A 6,686-nucleotide genomic window follows, 5' to 3' on the forward strand; every position below is an offset into this window, starting at 1 on the left:
AGCTCAGGTTGGACCACACCTGGAGTATTGTGTTCAGTTCTGGACAGCGCACCTTAGGAAGGATATACTGTCCTTGGAGGGAGTGCAGTGTAGATTTACTAGAATGATACCTGGACTCTAAGCGTTAAATTACGAGGAGAGATTACACAAACTAAGGTTGTATTCCCTGCAATTAAGTAGATTAAAGGCTGATGTGATCGAAATTATCAAGATATTAAGAGGAACTGATGGGGTAGTTACAAAGAAACTATTTCCGCTCGTTGGGGTGTCCAGGACTTGGGTGCATAGCCGAAACATTAGAGTCAGGACTTTCAGGAGTGAAGTTAGGACACACGTCGACAAGCAAAGGGAGGTAGAAGTATGGAAGTCTCTTCCACAAACGGCAGTTTGATGCGAGCACAATTGTTAATTTCAAACCCGTGATTGAAAGATTTTTGTTAACCAAAGGTATTTAGAGATATGGGACGAGGGCGGGGACAGGGAGTTCGGTCACAACTCAGCCATGATATCACTGAGTTGCGGAACAGGCTGGAAGGACCAAATACCGGAATCCTGTTCCGAAGTTCCTCCTTGGTGCAGAATGCAAAATGGTCGTGCATTGGCCGGGAATCGAACCCGGGTCTCCAGCGTGGCAGGCGATAATTCTACCCCTGAACCACCAATGCTGGTTTGTGCAAAGTTTCCATGTTTCTAAATGGAATCCTGTCTGAACGAACATGCCGTTTCCAGCTGCGATGGACGAGTGGTTGAAGCTGTTGTCTCAAAACTCCAATGGAGTTTTCCTGCTCAGGTTTGAATTCGGCTCGCAGTGCTGCGGCTTGAAGATCTCTTCAATGCTCAAATACATTAATTGGAATTAATTGAACACATTCATCTCTCTCCCAGCATGAGAGATACTTCAACGTGGCCGGTGCTTTTAATTGGGCGTCCAATCTTCTCTTCCAAGATTTCAAGACCGAGAAGCAATATATCCCAATCTGTAACTTAAATTCTGCTAGCTTGCAAAACCTGACATTTATACTCTTTATTTTCTTTGCATGCATCTCTCTATCTTTCCCTGTCTCTGTCTCTTGTCTCTCTGTGTGACCCCTGATGGACTTCTCAGGCTTCCTTGAACGGCGAAGGCTGATCGAACCTGCAACACCAGCAGAGGAGGGCAAAAAAGGGATTGAGACGGTAGGTAAAGTAAAGGTGCAACCCAGCTGCTGTTGCTAATGCTTATACACTTATGTCTCTTCGCTCTCACAATGAAACAAAGCACCAATTTGATTAAAGTATCCTTATGGTAGAGTGTATGTTATCACGATGCCGAGACAGACGGCAATTATATCATAGAATCCGAGAAAGTTAGGCCACAGAAGGAAACCATTCTGCACATCGTGCCTGTGCCGGCCGAAAAATCGGTACCGAGCCTCATCTCACTTTCCAGCGTTTGATACCTAATCCTATTGGTTACGGATCTTAACATGCATATTAAAGTTTTTATTTTGTCAATGCGATGAGGGTTTCTGCATCTCCCACCCTTTTCGGCAGTGATTTCCCCACCCCCACCGCCCACTGGGTGGGGAAAAAAATCTTCCTCTCCCCTCTAATCCTTCTACCAATCACCTTAGATCTATGTACCCTGATTATTGACCTCCCTGCTAAGGGAAATAGATCCTTGCTATCCACTCTATCTAGGCCCGTCATAATTTTATACACCTCAATAAAATCTGCCAACAGCCTCCTCACCTCCAGTGCAAACAACCTCATCCTATCCAATCTAATCTCATAGCTAGAATTCTCATGTTCTGACAACAGTGTCGTAAATCTCCTCTGCACTATCTCTAGTGCAATCACATCTATGCTGTAATGTGGTGACCACAACTGTATGCAGTATTTTTGCTGTGGCCTAACTATTGTTTTAAAATTTCTGCCATAACCTCCCTGCTCTTACATTCTCTGCCTCGGTTAATAAAGGAAAGTATCCTGTATGCATTTGTAACCACGTTAACTACCTGTCCTCTTACATTCTGGGATCTGTGGACATGCACTCCAAGGTCCCTCTTTTCATTTACACCTCTCAGTATCCTCCAAAGCAATGTTGTTTCAGAGCAACTAATTCTGAAACGTCTTACTTAATAATACAAGTCGTACAGACGAAACCAATTCAGTAAAGGGAAACTAATATTGGCGACAGGAAATAGTTAGTGTACAACTTGATATTACCGCACACCGGAATAGAAAACGAGATTGGATGGATAGAAGAGGTCTGAAAGGATGGCCGATCGGCTTTGGAAGACAGCGAAACTTCACACTGGCTGCACGAAGCAAGTAACAGCGCCTGGTTGATCTCGATGCATGATTCTCGCTTCGGGACATTAGTTGATTAATATCAGAGAAGTTCCGGGTTCAAGTCCCCGATGAGCCTTGCTGTGCCACTACTTTGAGTTAAAAGACACCAACAGGCTTCTAACATCTTCTCACAATTGCATTTGGTAGGATTGAATTACATGCAGATCATGTTTGAGCTCCAGAGGACAGAGTGCTGAGGTTCCCAAGGCGCAACACATGTAAAGTAAATAAAATGGCTCAAGATGATGAAGAGATTGATGCTGAATTGGAATTTCCCCCATGTCAAGGCGGTTTCATTGATATTAGATGACGGGATAGAGAACGACACATCGAAGTTTGCCGATAGCCCCAAAATGGGTAGCGTTGTCAGCAGTGCAGATGAACGCACAACATTCCAGAGAGATATTAATATAATAAATGAATGGCCAAAACCGTGGCAAATGGATTTCAATTTTGGCAAGTGTGAGGTCATCCACTTTGGACTTCACAAAGATAGATCAGAATACTTTATAAAAAGTGAAAAATTCGAAACTGTGGAGTTCCAAAGGAACTTAGGTGTCCATGTACATAGATCAATAACATATCATGGACAGGGACAAGAAATAATCAAAAAGGCTAATGGAATGGTGGCCTATATATTTAGAGGACGAGAATAGACAAAATTCTAGAGCTGCACAAAGCTCTGGTTGGACCACACCTGGAGTATTGTGTTCAGTTCTGGACACATCTCCTTCGGAAGGGTATATTGTCCTTGGAGGGAGTGCAGTGTAGATTTACTGGAATGATACCTGGACTCCAAGCGTTAAATTACGAGGAGAGATTACACAAACTATGGTTGTATTCCCTGCAATTTAGTAGATTAAGGGCTGATGTGATCAAAATTATCAAGATATTACGAGGAACTGTTGGGGTAGTTACAAAAAAAACTATTTCCGCTCTTTGGGGTGTCTAGGACTTGGGGGCATAGCCTAAACATTAGAGTCAGGACTTTCAGGAGTGAAGTTAGGACACACGTCGACAAGCAAAGGGAGGTAGAATTGTGGAAGTCTCTTCCACAAACGGCAGTTTGATGCGAGCACAATTGTTAATTTCAAACCCGTGATTGAAAGATTTTTGTTAACCAATGGTATTTCGAGATATGGGCGAGGGCGGGGACAGGGATTTCGGTCACAACTCAGCCATGATATCATTGAGTTGCGGAATCGGCTGGAAGGACCAAACACCGGAATCCTGTTCCGAAGTTCCTCCTTGGTGCAGAATGCAAAATGGTCGTGCATTGGCCGGGAATCGAACCCGGGTCTCCCGCGTGGCAGGCGAGAATTCTACCCCTGAACCACCAATGCTGGCTTGTGCAAAGTCTTCATGTTTCTAAATGGAATCCTGTCTGAACGAACATGCCGTTTCCAGCTGCGATGGACGAGTGGTTGAAGCTGTTGTCTCAAAACTCCAATGGAGTTTTCCTGCTCAGGTTTGAATTCGGCTCGCAGTGCTGCGGCTTGAAGATCTCTTCAACGCTCAAATACATTAATTGGAATTAATTGAACACATTCACCTCTCTCCCAGCATGAGAGATACTTCAACGTGGCCGGTGCTTTTAATTGGGCGTCCAATCTTCTCTTCCAAGATTTCAAGACCGAGAAGCAATATATCCCAATCTGTAACTTAAATTCTGCTAGCTTGCAAAACCTGATATTTATACTCTTTATTTTCTTTGCATGCATCTCTCTATCTTTCCCTGTCTCTGTCTCTTGTCTCTCTGTGTGACCCCTGATGGACTTCTCAGGCTTCCTTGAACGGCGAAGGCTGATCGAACCTGCAACACCAGCAGAGGACGGCAAAAAAGGGCCTGAGACGGTAGGTAAAGTAAAGGTGCAACCCAGCTGCTGTAGCTAATGCTTATACACTTATGTCTCTTCGCTCTCACAATGAAACAAAGCACCAATTTGATTAAAGTATCCTTATGGTAGAGTGTATGTTATCACGATGCCAAGACAGACGGCAATCATATCATAAAATCCGAAAAAGTTAGGCCACAGAAGGAAACCATTCTGCACATCGTGCCTGTGCCGGCCGAAAAATCGGTACCGAGCCTCATCTCACTTTCCAGCGTTTGATACCTAATCCTATTGGTTACGGATCTTAACATGCATATTAAAGTTTTTATTTTGTCAATGCGATGAGGGTTTCTGCATCTCCCACCCTTTTCGGCAGTGATTTCCCCACCCCCACCGCCCACTGGGTGGGGAAAAAAATCTTCCTCTCCCCTCTAATCCTTCTACCAATCACCTTAGATCTATGTACCCTGATTATTGACCTCCCTGCTAAGGGAAATAGATCCTTGCTATCCACTCTATCTAGGCCCGTCATAATTTTATACACCTCAATAAAATCTGCCAACAGCCTCCTCACCTCCAGTGCAAACAACCTCATCCTATCCAATCTAATCTCATAGCTAGAATTCTCATGTTCTGACAACAGTGTCGTAAATCTCCTCTGCACTATCTCTAGTGCAATCACATCTATGCTGTAATGTGGTGACCACAACTGTATGCAGTATTTTTGCTGTGGCCTAACTATTGTTTTAAAATTTCTGCCATAACCTCCCTGCTCTTACATTCTCTGCCTCGGTTAATAAAGGAAAGTATCCTGTATGCATTTGTAACCACGTTAACTACCTGTCCTCTTACATTCTGGGATCTGTGGACATGCACTCCAAGGTCCCTCTTTTCATTTACACCTCTCGGTATCCTCCAAAGCAATGTTGTTTCAGAGCAACTAATTCTGAAACGTCTTACTTGATAATACAAGTCGTACAGACGAAACCAATTCAGTAAAGGGAAACTAATATTGGCGACAGGAAATAGTTCGTGTACAACTTGATATTACCGCACACCGGAATAGAAAACGAGATTGGATGGATGGAAGAGGTCTGAAAGGATGGCCGATCGGCTTTGGAAGACAGCGAAACTTCACACTGGCTGCACGAAGCAAGTAACAGCGCCTGGTTGATCTCGATGCATGATTCTCGCTTCGGGACTTTAGTTGATTAATATCCGAGAAGTTCCGGGTTCAAGTCCCCGATGAGCCTTGCTGTGCCACTACTTTGAGTTAAAAGACACCAACTGGCTTCTGACATCTTCTCACAATTGCATTTGGTTGGATTGAATTACATGCAGATCATGTTTGAGCTCCAGAGGACAGAGTGCTGAGGTTCCCAAGGCGCAACACATGTAAAGTAAATAAAATGTCTCAAGATGATGAAGAGATTGATGCTGAATTGGAATTTCCCCCATGTCAAGGCGGTTTCATTGATATTCGATGACGGGATAGAGAACGACACATCGAAGTTTGCCGATAGCCCCAAAATGGGTAGCGTTGTAAGCAGTGTAGATGAACGCACAACATTCCAGAGAGATATTAATATAATAAATGAATGGCCAAAACCGTGGCAAATGGATTTCAATTTTGGCAAGTGTGAGGTCATCCACTTTGGACTTCACAAAGATAGATCAGAATACTTTATAAAAAGTGAAAAATTCGAAACTGTGGAGTTCCAAAGGAACTTAGGTGTCCATGTACATAGATCAATAACGTATCATGGACAGGGACAAGAAATAATCAAAAAGGCTAATGGAATGGTGGCCTATATATTTAGAGGACGAGAATAGACAAAATTCTAGAGCTGCACAAAGCTCTGGTTGGACCACACCTGGAGTATTGTGTTCAGTTCTGGACACCGCTCCTTTGAAAGGATATACTGTCCTTGGAGGGAGTGCAGTGTAGATTTACTAGAATGATAACTGGACACTAAGCGTTAAATTACGAGGAGATATTACACAAACTATGGTTGTATTCCCTGCAATATAGTAGATTAAGGGCTGATGTGATCGAAATTATCAAGATATTAAGAGGAACTGATGAGTTAGTTATATAGAAACTATTTCCGCTCGTTGGCCTGTCTCGGACTTGGGGGCAGAGCCTAAACATTGGAGTCAACTTTCAGAAGTGAATTTAGGACAACTGTCCACAAGCAAAGGGAGGTAGAATTGTGGAAGTCTCTTCAACAAACGGCAGTTGACGCGAGCTCAATTGTTAATTTCAAAACCGTGATTTAGAGATTTTTGCTAACCAAAGCTATTTAGAGATATGGGGCTAATGCGGGCACAGTGAGTTTGGTCACAACTCAGCCATGATCCCATGGAGTTGCGGAATAGGCTGGAAGGACCAAACACCAGATTCCTCTTCCGGAGTTCCTCCTTGGTGCAGAATGCAAAATGATCGTGCATTGGCCGGGAATCCAAACCGGGTCGCCCGCTTAGCAGGCGAGAATTCTACCCCTGAACCACCAATGC

General features: G+C 43.7%; 3 non-coding genes across 3 annotated transcripts; all 3 read right to left on the reverse strand.

Annotated features, from left to right (window-relative positions):
- Nucleotides 1-594: 594 nt before the first annotated feature.
- On the reverse strand, nucleotides 595-665 carry trnag-gcc (transfer RNA glycine (anticodon GCC)). The gene has a single exon. It is a non-coding gene; the product is annotated as a tRNA-Gly (tRNA).
- A 2,941-nt stretch (nucleotides 666-3,606) lies between these two features.
- Nucleotides 3,607-3,677, reverse strand: trnag-gcc (transfer RNA glycine (anticodon GCC)). The gene has a single exon. It is a non-coding gene; the product is annotated as a tRNA-Gly (tRNA).
- A 2,938-nt stretch (nucleotides 3,678-6,615) lies between these two features.
- Nucleotides 6,616-6,686, reverse strand: trnas-gcu (transfer RNA serine (anticodon GCU)). The gene has a single exon. It is a non-coding gene; the product is annotated as a tRNA-Ser (tRNA).

This window comes from Heptranchias perlo, chromosome 20 (assembly GCF_035084215.1).
Source record: "Heptranchias perlo isolate sHepPer1 chromosome 20, sHepPer1.hap1, whole genome shotgun sequence".
NCBI lineage: Eukaryota > Metazoa > Chordata > Chondrichthyes > Hexanchiformes > Hexanchidae > Heptranchias > Heptranchias perlo.